This window comes from Parasteatoda tepidariorum, chromosome 5, assembly GCF_982258835.1.
Source record: "Parasteatoda tepidariorum strain Cologne lab strain chromosome 5, Ptep-v5.0, whole genome shotgun sequence".
Taxonomy (NCBI): domain Eukaryota; kingdom Metazoa; phylum Arthropoda; class Arachnida; order Araneae; family Theridiidae; genus Parasteatoda; species Parasteatoda tepidariorum.
Genome location: NC_141759.1, coordinates 104,571,515 through 104,587,068, shown reverse-complemented (window position 1 = coordinate 104,587,068; position 15,554 = coordinate 104,571,515). Strand labels below are relative to the sequence as shown.

The 15,554-nt window shown below is 28.5% G+C and overlaps 1 long non-coding RNA gene across 3 annotated transcripts; it reads left to right on the top strand.

Moving 5' to 3' along the window:
* Positions 1-1,913: 1,913 nt before the first annotated feature.
* LOC147809942 (uncharacterized) lies at positions 1,914-15,554 on the top strand. 3 transcript variants are annotated; one of them, XR_015433901.1, is made up of 4 exons: positions 2,663-3,024; positions 7,085-7,122; positions 8,343-8,586; positions 14,140-15,554. It is a non-coding gene; the product is annotated as an uncharacterized LOC147809942 (long non-coding RNA). The 3 variants fall into 3 exon arrangements; XR_015433899.1 differs by lacking the exon at positions 7,085-7,122 and having other exon boundaries at positions 1,914-3,024; XR_015433900.1 differs by lacking the exon at positions 7,085-7,122 and having other exon boundaries at positions 2,666-3,224.

Sequence of the window (15,554 nt, the reverse complement as noted above, 5' to 3'; positions counted from 1 at the left end):
AATTATATAGAAGAAATATTTTTATTTTTTTGTTAATCTGCATTCTGAAAGATACTTTCCCTGAAAAAAAAAGACATTAATAGGTCATAAGACAAGCATAGAGTATACTGGGGACATAAAAATGACTGTTTCTGTGAGAATGACCCATATAGTGTTTAAAAATATTTTTTAAGTGCTTAAAAGGTGCTTTTTTTGTTGAAAGATTTGGCTATGCATCCTGCATTACTAATTATAAATTATATATATTCCTAACTATATTACTGAGCAAGCCCTTGAAAATTTTTTTTGTTTAATTGAGTGAGAACATTATTGCATATGTGTTTAACAACAAGCTCGTTATAATAAGATTTCCATCTGCTATTATGAATATTGTCATTGTATATGAAGGATGTTTTATTCTTTTTAGAATTTATCTGTTGATTCTAATGGGATTCTGGAATTCGAACATAATCCTGAAACTGCCTTTAAATCCAGTTCTGCTTAAGATAAAATTATAATTTTCCCCAGTACCTACTTATGTGATACTTTAGGATGGATTGAAGAGCCTATAACAGTTCAAGGTAATTATATCTTATTTTTATATATTTTTTTTTATTTATTCAGGGACATCAGATATCGTATAAATGATCCATCCACAACCATGTGAAAATTAACAACTTTGATTTTCCCTATCCAAAAGTAAAAAGGGGTATACCTGAGAAACTCATAATCAGGCTTTCAAACACTGATAATTAGACATAATAATTCAGACTTATTTAAACCAACCACAGTGCTGGCGTAAAACATCTTCAGTGATAGACTGATCATGGGTTAGAGTCCCCTCGCCGTCTGACTAACCGTGGAAGGTTTTCGTGGTTTTCCTCTCCATATAACGCAAATGTTTGTTAATTCCATTAGAAAGCAAATTTCATCCGATACTTGATCCAGGAGTTACCTTGTCTTCGGAACTGGGTTCAAAATTACCAGGCTACAGGAACATTAGTCATCATAAATCCTAAATTGGGTTGGCTGTTCAACGGCGATTATGAAATAAAATAAAATGCAATCAGACTTGGCACTTTCGGGATGATAAATTTTTGATATTGAAATTTGGATCATATTAGAGTACAATCTTATTTATAACTTTTGTTTAGGTGCTATTTATTATTTTAATAAGTTAAATGCTTTATACTTGATTCGAAACCATCTTTGTAAGAACAAAATTTCTTATCGTTGTTATTTTATCTGTATCAAATTAAAATTATAACCTTCAATATGGCTGAAACTTTGATTTAAAATTCTAATTTATTCTCATGCCTTTATCAAAGTTGCAATTTTATTTCAATACTTTTAATTAATATCATTGACAATGAACTAGAATTATATATTTAAAATTTTAAGACACATAATAAGCTTTGTCAAACAATGATTTAATTCATTTAAGCAAAGATTTGTTTTTTATTTTCCAACAAATAACACGCATTACTTAGTTTTTATAGCAATTAAATTGATATTTTTTTTAAATGTGTTTAAAAGTAACTTTCTCATTGTGCTTGGATGTAAAAACTTCATAAATATTAAAGATCTTTGATTATTTTAACTGCTTCATTACATTTATTTACTTTCCAATTTTTCGTCCCGCAGTGGACTGATTGTTAAGACACGGTACCCAGTAGAACACCGAAGTCAAGCATCACTGGCCGCGGGTGGGTGACCACTTTGGTCAGCCTGCGAAGAGACCGAGGGTGTACCCTGAAAGAAGTTCTACTGTGAAGTGCTCAACTTCACACGTAGGTTGTTTTGCTACTGAAGCAGGGAGGCCATCCCCTCTGCTGAGGATCAAAATTCTGATGGCATGTCCTCAGATCATCCTCAGAGAAGTTTCCCAGACTCTCGCCAATAGTCCATTGTGTAGCTTTAGTATGACGTAAACAAACAACAATCCAATTCCTGCATTTTAGTTTCACGTATTTAAAAATTATGTAATATTTTATTACAAAATTATTTAATATTAGATATTTCTTTTTGAAAGAAAGAAATGTCCTCCCCTCCCAATCCAATTCGGATAAACCAATTTCTTCCAGGGTGGAAAAAACTATTCATTACTGTATGTAATCATGGTGCTTAACATTTTTAAAAAGTGTTTAAAGGTGCTTATTTTCGTTTTTTGAAAGCCCTTAAAGGTGCTTTATTCATTGGGTGTTTTTAAAAACCTTTTCGAAAAAAAGATTTTTTCTTCTTTACTATGTCGATTTTCGCTGCGCATTACGCAAAAGCGTGCTTTTCAAATTGTTCTATTCAATGTTTTCACAATTCATTCAACCACAATCGATTTCGGCGTACTGTCGATCCATAGCCAAAGAAAGCGTGAATCATTTTACATGTTTGATGAAATACTTGCGAGTCCACATGTGCGTCTACTGAGCTGGGCTCAGTGAGATTATTGCACTCTCATGTGAAACTCTGCTGCAATTTGCTAGATATTCTCAATTTCCGGCTTCATTTTCCACCCTCTGATAACGAACCGAAAAATTTCCTGATCATTTTATAATGGCTAATATAGTCAAGAAAAGAGTTCTTTGTCAGAAACTACTTATTTTTAATATGATCATGTGAAGTCTTTGAAAATTATTTTGCATTTTGTTAATGTATATAGTGCTTAAAAATTTTTTTTGAGTTCTTAAGAGGTGGTTATTTTTTGTTGAAGGATTTGACTGTGCATCTTCGTAATTCATTTAACATTTTCAGACATCATTCAATCAGTCCTTGTATCGTTTTCCTTAAATATTTTTGGAGTTGACTCCTGTAAGGAGATTGTGCTTGAAGCAGCAGGCAACAGTGATGTGTTCTTAAACTGTTGCAGCACCAGAATTGTAGAAATTGATAATGTCTTATTAAGAGTGAAGAAGGATCTGCTGAGTTGTCCACCATGGAAAACTTCACATGAAGGGATGCATTGTTGACAGTAATGCTTCTGATCATGGAATATTGCTGCTGGGAGGTGCGGAAGCAGTCTTGCAAGACACCATTGTTTGTAATTCTAAAGTAACTTGGATTTCTTTTGTCATGGTTTTATTTAAAATTGGATACACATACCTGCCAAGTCTCCTGGTTTTTAACGAAGAATCCTGTATTTTCCGACTATCTCCTGTTTACCTGTGTATTCTCGAGCCCTGTGGCAGAATCGTGGCGACATTGTCGCTGAATGTAGCCGAGTTCTTGCGGAAGGAGTTTTCCTTTGGGAAGTAAAAAATTTTGGTTTTCTTTTCTGCAGAAACTTTCGTTGTATTCTTTGTAGTTTTTACTATTGTACACAAAGTTTTTAAGTTCTATATATTTAATACGATATTGTTTATAACAACACCTGAATCTCGAAATGAAAGCACATATTTAGTAACTCCTTTTCGAAGAGTCTGGCACGCGTGATTTCGCCGTTGTTTCCTCCCCCCCCCCCAAATGTTAATGCTACGGATTTCTTGATTTTTTTAATTATTTTTTAATGTGATGATGATTTACAAAATGCAAAAAGGAAATAATTACTGTGTTTTCCATCTATAAAGTACGAAAATATTGGCCATAATATTAGAATTTTTGAAAAATGTTACGTATTCAAATAAAAAAATTATATTATTTTAACTGAAAAGTTTATTTTTTTATTATTATTATTTTTTTTTGAAGTTGATGCTTCTGTTACTTTAAATTAGTAACATGTATATTTGTTATTTTTAAAAATATCGTCTATGTAAGAAAAATGTTTGTATTAGTGAGGCAACTCACAGGAAGTCCGAAAAAATTAGGATTCTCAAATTTCCCCGTATTTATTGGAGAAATTTTTGCCGATAAAATAATTAATGATGGCAAAAATACTTCTCTTATTCCTCAACAGATGGTGCTATTTTGAGTGTTTATATTTTAAGTAATTATAAATAATTCTCTCTATTCTAAAAAAAAGTTTTTGCAGTTAATTTTGTCCCCTGAAAAACTTTTTAACTACGTGATGAAAATCTAAGATTAAGGAATCAATTCATTCAGAATCTTTCAGGGAAGACATTTAGGGCATTCAAATCTTTTACATAATTTTAAATTTTTATTTATTTTAGTTTTAAAGCACGATTTTGCAGTTAATAATGAAGAATAACCTCCGTTCACAACAGCCAATCACATGTCTGAAAACGGCAAGCTTAAAAAAGCGATTTACAAGTCTGAATTTTCTTTTTCAGAGATGCAACCAATCACAAAATAGTTAGAATTTCATTCTTCAGTTTTACAACATCTCAACTTATTTCGTATTGATATATTGATTAATCTGATTATTTGTTTTCTAAAACGTTAATTCGTAAGTTTAATCTGGTTCCGGCATATAAGATAAAGTTGAATGACAAGGAATTTAATTAATATGCAATACAGTAAATAAGCGAAGAGATATTTTATAAAAGTATTTAATGAAAAATAATAACAGCGAAATATATGCGTTTGCGAAGCGTTCTATTTACATCTCTGAATGTTGCCACCTATTTTTATGAAAGTTAAACTATTCTCTGCTATAATAAAATTAGACTTATGCGAACCTTACATTCTATTGATCTAAGTGACGATGGGATTTGTATTTTAAAAAAATGTGATAAGATTCGCTTAAAAAATGTTGACGTTATTATAAGGGACGAAGCAAGTATGATTCCCAGAAAAGCAATAGAAATGATCGATAGAACTTTTCGTGATCTTCTAGCTAATGAGATACCATTTGGTGGTAAGATAATCATTTTAGGTGGAGATTTTCGACAAGTGTTACCTGTCGTTAAAAAAGCTACACATATGCAGGTTATTAATGAAACTATAAAATACTCTTTTCTTTGGCCATTTTTTGAAATCCTCCATTTGACAATTAATATGAGAGTTAAAGCTGGTAACCAAGAATTTGCCAATTGGTTGTTGACAATTGGCAATGGAGTACTTTTACATCTTGATGCAAGCACTCCTGATCTTTATTGTAAAGATATCATTTCTTGGTTTTTTGAAAAAATCGATTGTCTTAATACTAACTTCATTAATCACATCATATTATCACCGCAAAATGATGAAGTTAACAAAGTTAATGAAAATATTTTATCACGTGTGCCAGGTGAAGAGGTTATAAGTTATAGTATTGATAAGGCCACACTATATGGAGTAGATAAATCAGACGGGAGAGAAGAAGAAGCTACTTTAAGGTATTCTATTGAATATTTAAACTCCATAAATCTTCCGGGACTGCCACCTCATCAGCTCAAATTAAAAGTTGGATGCATTGTAATGCTGATCAGGAACATATCTATTGTTGATGGCCTTTGCAATGGAACTCGATTGACTGTTCTTAAAATAGGGAAAAGAGTATTGACTTGCCAAATTGCTACTGGTAATAAAAATGGTAGTATTGTCAATCTTCCAAGAATAGAATTAAATACATTATCAAGTAATTCTTCCTTACCATTTGTGCTTTATCGACGACAATTTCCTGTTAGATTAGCTTATGCCTTAACAATTAATAAGGCCCAGGGCCAAACCTTCGATAAAGTTGGGCTATATATTGAACGGCCTATTTTTTCTCATGGTCAATTATATGTGGCATTGTCAAGATGCACAACGAAGGAGAACATTAAAATATTTATTAAAGATGATCCTGTCATTAACAATATTGTATATAGAGAAATATTATAACATATATATATAATGTCAAATTTATAAATGTATTTAGCGTAAAGAAAATGCTATTGGTGCATTGTTTATTTTAATTCCGCAAAATTAATGTTTTCATTTATAGTTATTTTGCTGAATATTATTAAAATATTTTTTTAAAAATTACCCTGTTCTTAACAATATTGCTTATTGAAAAATATTATAGTGTTTGCATATATATATATATATATATATTGAATTAAATGTGTTAAAAATATATTCATTTCTTTGGGACAAAGTCTGTATTATTGTGATTATCATTTTTTTTAAACAAGTTTCATATTAAGATTATATCTGCACATTGATGTTAATTTCTGACAATTTTGGCTCATTTAAAGAACAAATAGGACATAGAAGGAACTGTAGTCAACGAAAAAAAGTGACATTGATATTGACACACTGCTTATTCTGCATTTAAGAAAATTAATTCTTTTCGATGATAACAGTTAATATTCAGTTTAATATTGAAATATATGAAATCAAAGCATTCTTGGTTTTGCGAAGCAAACCAAGCAAGAATTGCGAAGCAATTCTCCGGGGGTTGGCGAGCGTTAGCGAGCAGGGGGCGGAGCCCTCTAGTGCTTTAAAAAAATCTAATTTAGAGATTAAGAAATATATTCATAATTTTTACTTCACAAACCAGGGGTCTGTTCAGGGCAAATTTATTACCAATTAGCAGTACCTTTACAAATTCAACTTAAGGAAAAATGGTAGTTTCACAAAATGTGCTTAAAAAAGGAAGTTCCAAGATTCTCCTCCCCGCCTTTTGAAATTTTGTTTTTGCAACTAAATCCCAGGTTAATTAAGCATATACGAATTGGTACACGTGCTTGGTCAGATAGTGCGATGTGGAAAGCCTAACTGGTCGCTTACGCCATGTTATAGCAAGCTTTTTTTTCACCGAGTTTTTTTTTTTTCTTCTTCTTCAAAACATTAAATGACTAGACTCTGTAAGCTTTATAGGAGGTTGAAATTCGAACATTATTCTAAACATTGTTCTAAATTTAAACTCACCTTTATTTTTTTATGAAGCATTTTTTCTCTGAAACTTTTTTCTATATGATCCAGTGAGAAATATTCTCATAATGAAAATAACTTTTAGTGAAATGCATGTTTTTTTTTTTAAAAAAAATTCAAGTTGAAATTTAAAAATGGACAATATATGTTATGGTTTTTTAAATTTAGATGCAATTTTAAACCCAAAATTTTAATATAGCAAAATTATCTTTGAATATATGGGGAAAAATTTATAAAAATGTACCAGTCATAAATGATTTTTATTTGTAGTCACAGTATTTGGAAATATCTTTTATATTTACCACCATATTTTTGTGTTTATTTTTTAATATAATTTTTAATTTTCACAAATTATGCCTAAATTTTCACAAAATAGGTACCTCTCATAAAAACCTAGACAGACCCCTGCAAACTGTAAGTGCTTATAATACATATTTCGAATTTTGAATTTCTCTTTTTGAATTACATGATTATGCATGATGTATCAAAACTCAATTTGTAACCTGAAATATGTTACTGATAAAATATTCGTTATTTCATTTCTCCAATGTTGCAGGTATGGATACATTTATAAATGGTGACTGGATTAAAATATAATTCATTTTAAATTTGTATCATATTTTCGATACTTACATTTCTTACTTACCTATTATTAAAGAAACCTTTTTGTTGAAAATGTGGATGTTTAGCAGTAGATGTGCTTCAAGATGAGAAAAAGGGATAGTTTGTGACTAGGGGGGGGGAAGCAGAGGGTAATAAAAAATGTGACTTCAAGCATTTTGATGAGATAAAAAAATCAGCAGATACATAATTTTTTTTTTTTTTTATCAAAGTAGAACATGTATTCTGTGTATCCTATTTTTTATTACAAATGTGACATCAAGCATTTTGATGAGATAAAAAAATCAGCAGATACATAATATTTTTTTTTATCAAAGTAGAACATGTATTCTGTGTATCCTATTTTTTATTACAAATGTGACATCAAGCATTTTGATGAGATAAAAAAATAAGCAGATACATAATTTTTTTTTTTTATCAAAGTAGAACATGTATTCTGTGTATCCTATTTTTTTATTACAAGCAAGTTATCCGCGCACCTGAAAAGTCATGATTTTCACTATTTTTTTTAAAAAAATTCAAAGAAAGTCATAAATTTAGGTAGCCGAAAAATCTAATTTTTAAAATGGATTTGTCTAACAATATCCCCACTCAGAGTCATATTTTATTAAAATATAAAATGTTCTTGAAAAATTTCACAAGCATATGATAAATTTGATCTTAGAAGAGATTTATATAATAAAACTTATGTTTTTCTATGAATTACAGTAGATTTTAATTATTTTTGAATTTCATATAACATTTACTGACTTTAGTTATTCTTCTTTGTATTTCCATTCTAATATTGTTCCTCCTGTTGATTACAGAACCCAAGTAAACGAAATTGTCAACTACCTCAAATTTACATTCTTCAATTTCTAAATGGGTGTTGAGAAAATTGATGAGTTTTAATTTTATCAATTATTATTAAATTTTCATTTTCTCTACATAATCTTTTTTTTTTCAATTATGTTCTGATTTCTAATAACCTAATTGATTTCTAATTGATAATAATAATTTCTAATAATTTGTAGAAAGATGGTATCCAAATGAAATCTTTAAGTTCATTACACTTACAATCTTCAAATATTGAGCACAATGAAAGGTATGGACTGCATGTAGAGGCAGGAGGTGAATTTCGGCTGAAAGCTTCCCTGAATTGCTGATTTCTGATTCTCACATAACTCAAAATGGTTCTTATGGAATCTTCTTGAACAATGTCCCAATGACAGACATATCATTGCAGAGACTGAGTGGCGATTTCGCGATTCTCAATTTGTAAGTATTCTACGAGCACAAATTTCAAAACGATGATTCACACTAACTATTTCCACTAAGGAAAATTTCTTACATTTATTAATATTAAGAATATTGTAATTCAACAAGAAGTTCTCCAAAATATTAAGTTAAATTTATGTATGTAAATGAAGGATGTATCTTTTTTTCTTTTCTTTTCTTTTTTTTTTTTTGTTGGAAAAACAGGGTGGCCACCCACCTGGAAAACCTGGAATTATCAGGGAATTTTTTTTACTGGAAAAAATCTGGGAAAGTCAGTGAAATGTTGATAAAAACCTTGAAAAATCAAGGAATTTTAAAGAAAAGCTGGAATTATTTTACCATCTGTTATATCCTCTTTATTTAGACTGAAATCAAGCAGTTGAAATATCATAAACTTAGTAATACTTTTCTTGCATTCTTTCCCTGATAAACCAGAATGCCATATGAAACTGTTGCTAAATGAATGGCAAAATCTTTGACCTCTTTGGGAGATGAAGCAGTTTAGGAAAGGCAAAAATTGTAATAGAGGTGGAAGGATATTTGTGCTTCCCAGGCTGAATTCATTCAAGTTTGTTCCAATGCTTTGGGGGTATTTTTCTCTTTTAACAAAATGTTTTAGTGTTTTTAACTTTTAAAAAACTAGTTGGTTATAATTTAATAATAGATTTTATCTTGCACTATTTTCTGAAAGCTTTTGTCTTCTCATCCAATGAATTATTTTTTCTTGGCAAAGCCAACCAATCACTCATTTTCTTGAATTGCTAATAGCAAAATTACAATTGTTGCATTGATGCTAATTTTCTGAATTTCATTTTAACCTTTTATAGTAGGGGTGCACAACCTTTTTGAGTGAAGGGCCACATGCGCAGCAGATTGACTAATGAAGGGCCGCATGCCAAAGGGAACACCCAAAGTATTTAGACAAACATATTCATAGCAATTTTAGGTAGTAATTGTTATAAAAACATTGTTTTAACCACTAAATTCTTTTTCTAAGTTAACCTTGTAATATCTTAGCATAAAATTAAATACTTTTAAATGTTTAAAGTTAAAAACTTCTAAACTAAGAAAAAACTGAGCCTTCTAAGAAAAAACAGAATCAGTTAATCAGAAGAAAATTTAGATAAATTGAAATAATTAAAAAACTATGGGAAAATACATGTTTTTTAAAAGTCATATTACATAATACATAAGTTCATTTTAACATAAATTTTAATTTTAAAAAATTTGTTCATAGAAATAAATTTAAAAAATATGTTCTAGTTATTAAAATAAATACAAGTTAAATACTTTGATTTAAAGAAAGTTTATAGGGTTAAAAATGATAAAAATTGAAACAAAACCCCATCTGCGGAAAATAAGATTTAGCATTTAGAAGGGGAATATACTTAAACTTTAAAACATTTATTTTAAATTAATGATAGGAAGCAGGGGCAGAGAGAGGGAAGAAAGAAAGAAAGCATTAATCTTGAATAAACTATTTTCCTTAATAATAAAAAACTATTAAGATACTTGTTTAAAATTTTTTATGGCGAATATTTTTTTAACATGACACTTTCTATTTACAATTAATACACATATGCAAAAACAATTAGTAACATTTACATTACTTAACGAAACTTATTTTGATTATATTTTTTACTGTTAAAATTTAATGATATACAAATCATTTCCCAGCGTACAATCATAAATGATATGAAATGGTGAAAGTATAGCATAAGAAAATGGTTAAAAAATTTTCTTAATGGTTATCCTCTAATTTGCTAAATTTTTAAATATTGGGATAATTTTATTCACTTGATCATGTGATTCACTTGATCATGCTTTTTCGAGCCATTAAATGAATTTGTTAAAAGACTGCTCTGTAATTTTGAACAGACCAAATTTATTCTGGAAAACAGTCTTATGACAGAAGCTGTTGTTGTGGGTAGTATTAAATTCGGGCAAAAAACTTAATCACTTTTGGAATAGATGGTGTTCTTCATTTCCATATTTTTAAATCACGTGAATACAAATAGCGATGTGTTATTTTATAATTGCCTAAATACTAATTGTTATGTGTGCTTTTCAAATTGCGCAAATATAAAACGCAATGTGTGCTTTTCAAATTGCGTGAATACGAATTGAGATGTACAATTTTAAATTGCGAAAAGACTACTCACAGCGCATGATTTTTAAAATGTGTGAATATGAATCGCGATATATGGTTTTTAAATCGCGTGAATATGAATCGCGATGGATGATTTTTAAATCTCGTTATTTTTAATACGAAATGCGCTGCGCAATTTAAAGATCGCGTAAATACGAATTACGATGTGTGAATTTTAAATTACGCGAAGAATTAAAACATGTGATTTTTAAAACGTATAAATACGAATCTCGACATGTGATTTTTAAATCATGTAACAACAAAAAGAATAGGTTGAGTCTGTGATGTTAACTTGCACTTGTTCATGGGACTAAAGAAATATACACGTGCTTTGAATTATTTTTTAGCAAAGGGGAACGCGTTTAATATAAATGTACACAACTTGTTTTTATTTTTCATTTTTATTCTTTTTAGGAAGGTATCGATTTTGCTAAAATACGTAATTACTTTTTAAGTTCCAAAAAAAAAAAATTAAAACAGTATCGAATTTTAAGAGTTGTAATATTGTGCTAAAATATCAGGATATTCTAAATTACAAGTAAAAAGACGTTCGAAAAACCTCTTATATTTACGTAAAAATCGACACAAATACAGCACATAAAAAGTAATTATTTTAATGCGCGATTCAAAACTCGCGTGATGTCAAATTATATGAAAAATATAAATTTTTTTTAAATCACGGGTAAAAAGCGTAGTAATAACTACAAAGGAAATTATCAAAATACCTTTATATTTGCGGTGAAATTGGTGTAAATAAAACGTGTCAAAATTTTATGTATTTAAATGCGAAATTAAAGTATCAAAATAGCGTATAAAAAATATCGGACTTTCAAAATCTTGTAGAGATGTGTAACAATTGCCAAAATAACGATTGAAAAATATTTTGATTTGCAATAAAATTGGCACAAATAAACCACGTCAAAAAATGGTTATCTAAATGAGCGATTATTTAATCGCGATTTGCAATAATATCGTGCCAAAATATCAAAATTTTAAAAGTCATGCGGAAATGCGTAGCAACAACTGCCGAAAAAGATTAGATTTTTCATGAAGTTTGCACAAATAAAGCGTTTCATAACTTTTTAAAAATCGCGATTTCAGAAAATACGTGAAAATGGGCAGCAATAACTACCGGAAAGTCACTGAATTTACGATAAAATCAGAGCACTCGAAGAGAGTCAAAAGTAATAACTAAAATTAGAAATTTGTATATCGTAATAATGATGTGTTCAAAATAATGGTATTTTCAAAACTATGCCTAAATCTGTAGAGGTAACGATCGAAAAAAAGCGATCGAAAACTACATTGAATGAAATTGGGTGCGTCAAAAAACTAAATGCATAAATTTAAAATTTCCGAATTTTTTTTTCATTTAAAAAAAAATTTAATTATTTTTTTTCATTTTGTTCAGATTGCGGTAGGGGGCCGCACATTAAGGGTTGGCGGGCCGCATTTGGCCCGCGGGCCGCAGGTTGTGCACCCCTATTTCATACCATGTTTTATTGAAATGAAAAAGGTTCTTTTATGAACTAGATTTCAACATTAAATGTTTCTGTTGTTGGTAAATATTTGATTTTTGATTCAAAATTCGTATTGTGTATTAATCACAATGTTGACAGTTTGTAAATGTTTCGCATGCATTTCAGAGATATTTCCGAAACTGTTTCTCCTTTTACCCTAAAAAGCTGGCAAGAAACAAAGAAAGTATGAAAAACATTTTAAATGATGTATAAACTTAGAATATAAATTTTTATTAATTATATTTGTTTATTAGAAAGAAGGAAAACGAAACCTTGTATTTTTATTCTGCACTGTACAGGTACAGGTTTCAAGTTGGGCAACCAGATGACCAGAATTTTAAACCTAATATTAAACAAATAAGGTATCATTTTCAAAGTAAAAAATCGAAGATTTAGAAATAATGACTTATACCTAAATATAAATTTTGATCAAGTTACAGATTATTAAATGAAAGGCAACATCATTTGAAATTTTTTTTTATTTTTAAAAATTCACTCTAATAATGGAAAGGAAAGAAATAATAATTGAAGTGAACTGTAACAAAACAGGTTATTAACAGGCACAAATGTGTAGAAAAATTTAACATTTTGATTTACAAAAAAAATTCTCATGCACTTATTGGTATTTTAAGTACGATACCAAGATACATAATTAATCGTACTGTGCAACTAAGATTTAGAATAATTAAGTTATTTTTTCTGTTTAAAGCAAAATTTTGATAATAAATATTTTTATTGTAAATTAATAATTGTTTTTGCATCAGATACCACTGCTTTTCTTTTTATTACATTTGTTTTTACTTATTTCCATATCTTATTTTGCTTTTTCTTTATAAAATGAAATATAAATAGAATCCATCTAAATATTCATTTAGGTTAGTTTTCAATAATGTATTTCACTGCAGTAACCTATTAAAATTTGTTTAACTATGCTGTGCTTTAAGTTATTTATATTATGAATTAAAATTGATCAGTGAAGTTTTCATATATATATTTTTAATTTACTTTTATTTTGTTTATTTATGTGACGTAAGCAACTCAGTTTAAATTTTTTGAGAAACAATTAAACTTTATTTAGAACATTTTAAATCAATCATTTTGCTTAGAGCTTGAAAAATGTATGTATTTAGAAAGAAAAAAATTCAGAACATTTTGTAGTTATTTATTTATTATTTTGAGTAAAGAAAATTTGTATTTTAAAAAAATAATAAACACAATACCACAATAACACACATCCTATTCAATTATTAGGTAAATGAGATACAAATTGCTAGTAGCTATTAGGCCTGTAATTGGCAGATGAAACTGGAGAGGGGATATTAAAAAGGGATAAAAATTTATTCTAGTATTCATAGAAAATATTTTCTTCATAAATTTGGCTCATCTCTAATGATACAACCTATGCTCTTTCTCGTTCACCGTTAGCTATGCCACCAAATGCAAGTTAAAGGTACATCTAATAATATAATATTGTCTCCTTTGAAACATCAAATATAATAGTTTGTAAGAACTGTACAAAAGGATCATTTAATTTTATGCAGGCAATAAATAAAGCTATTATTTTTCCTGTGCAATCTTTTTTTTTTTTACAGGAAAAATTGTTATAGACTAATAATACAGTAAAAAATTGTCCCCCCCCCTTCTTTTAATGTACATAGACATTTTTCAATACATTTTTTTATTGTATATTAAAATAATACATGGTGTTAATAGTTTTTTTTTTTTCAAATATTAATTCATTAATAAAATTCAATTAATTAATTTTAGTTTTATAATATTAATAAAAAGTAACTAAAATAAAATTTTTATATTAATTGTTGTGTAATATTTTTGCCATTATGTTACTTTGTATTGTAATAGTAAATTTCTTTCGTTATTCCACAGTTTCCGTGGTTAAGACATACTGTCGAGAAGAGTGGTAGTAACGGAGAAAAGGGTATTAGCGTCTCCTCGACCTGCAAAAGTAATGTGTTCAAGGCAAGATCTTTTCAAGAAGAGTTGCCTAAACCAGAAGAGCTTAACTATTCAGCCTTAAGTGAGCTTCTGAACGTGGTTAACTTGAGCATGGAACGGGAAACACAGCATCTCTACAATTAACATTCTCTCCTTTTTCTGCCTGTAAGTTGTATAATAAAAACCAGAATTCAAGAAGTTGATATAAACAGATTTTTTGAGAATCTATGAAAGAAAATTCTTTAAAATTATATTGATTGACTAATATAATATTTTCATGTGACTATTTTTCTATAAACAGTAATTGATTCTTTTTTCATTCATGTTTTTATAATTGTGCAGTATTTTTATAAGTAAATAGTGTAATGTGAGACACCGAAAATTTCAGTATTGAATAATGAAAATGTTATACATTTCTCTTTTCATAGCTGCCAACTCTACTGGATTTTGCCAGTTTCTCCCGCTTTACTGGTCTAATCCAATCTCTCCTAGTTTTTGTACATTTTAGAAAAGTCCCTAAAATTAAGTTTCCTAAAAAATCCCTATTGAAATAGAATTTTCCACAGTTTATTGCTTTGCGTGAATATTTAAATTAGTGTTACATAATAAAGCGAGCTTCATTTATAGTATTCAATTTGAAACTATTTTTCTTATTGAAAAATTTTTTGGTTTATTTTTATTCGAATTCTCTCTTTTTAAATTAATTAAAACATCTTTAAACTATCAATAATAAAATACTATTAAAAATTGTGAGGTAACATAAGTTAAAAGCATTTCAAGTCCGTTTAATGTCAATCATAACTGGTAAATATAAAATTTTTGTATTTTGATGACAATAAAAATCCCTAAAATTCCCTATATGTAAAATATTTAGTATATTATGCAGTAAATATCATAGAATTTATATTTTGTGAAATCTACAGTATTTTTTCCAGTCCATATTCGCAGCAATGCTCTTTTGTACTTTGTTCCTACTTTACTATTTCAGTTTTTATTTTTTTTGCTGTCAAATAATTTTTATGGAGAACTATTATATTTTTGCCCTTTTTTATACTTTTTAATTTAGTATGGTAGCATAACATTTCAATTTTTTTTCCTGTAAAATACGGTATTATTAAAAATTTGTTGATTTTCCGCGCATTTTTATTGTGTATGAATTATAGAAAAATAGAATGTTCTCTCTGTATCTACTACTTTCACAAGATCTGACCAGAAATTTTGGTATAAATTGAAAGTTTCCTAGTTTTTGTGTAATTTTAGAAAATTCGCTGATATTCGAAAAATTTGATTTAAAAAAAAACTCCTTATAAAAATAGTTTTTTATTAAAATTTTTGTTTTCTTGAGA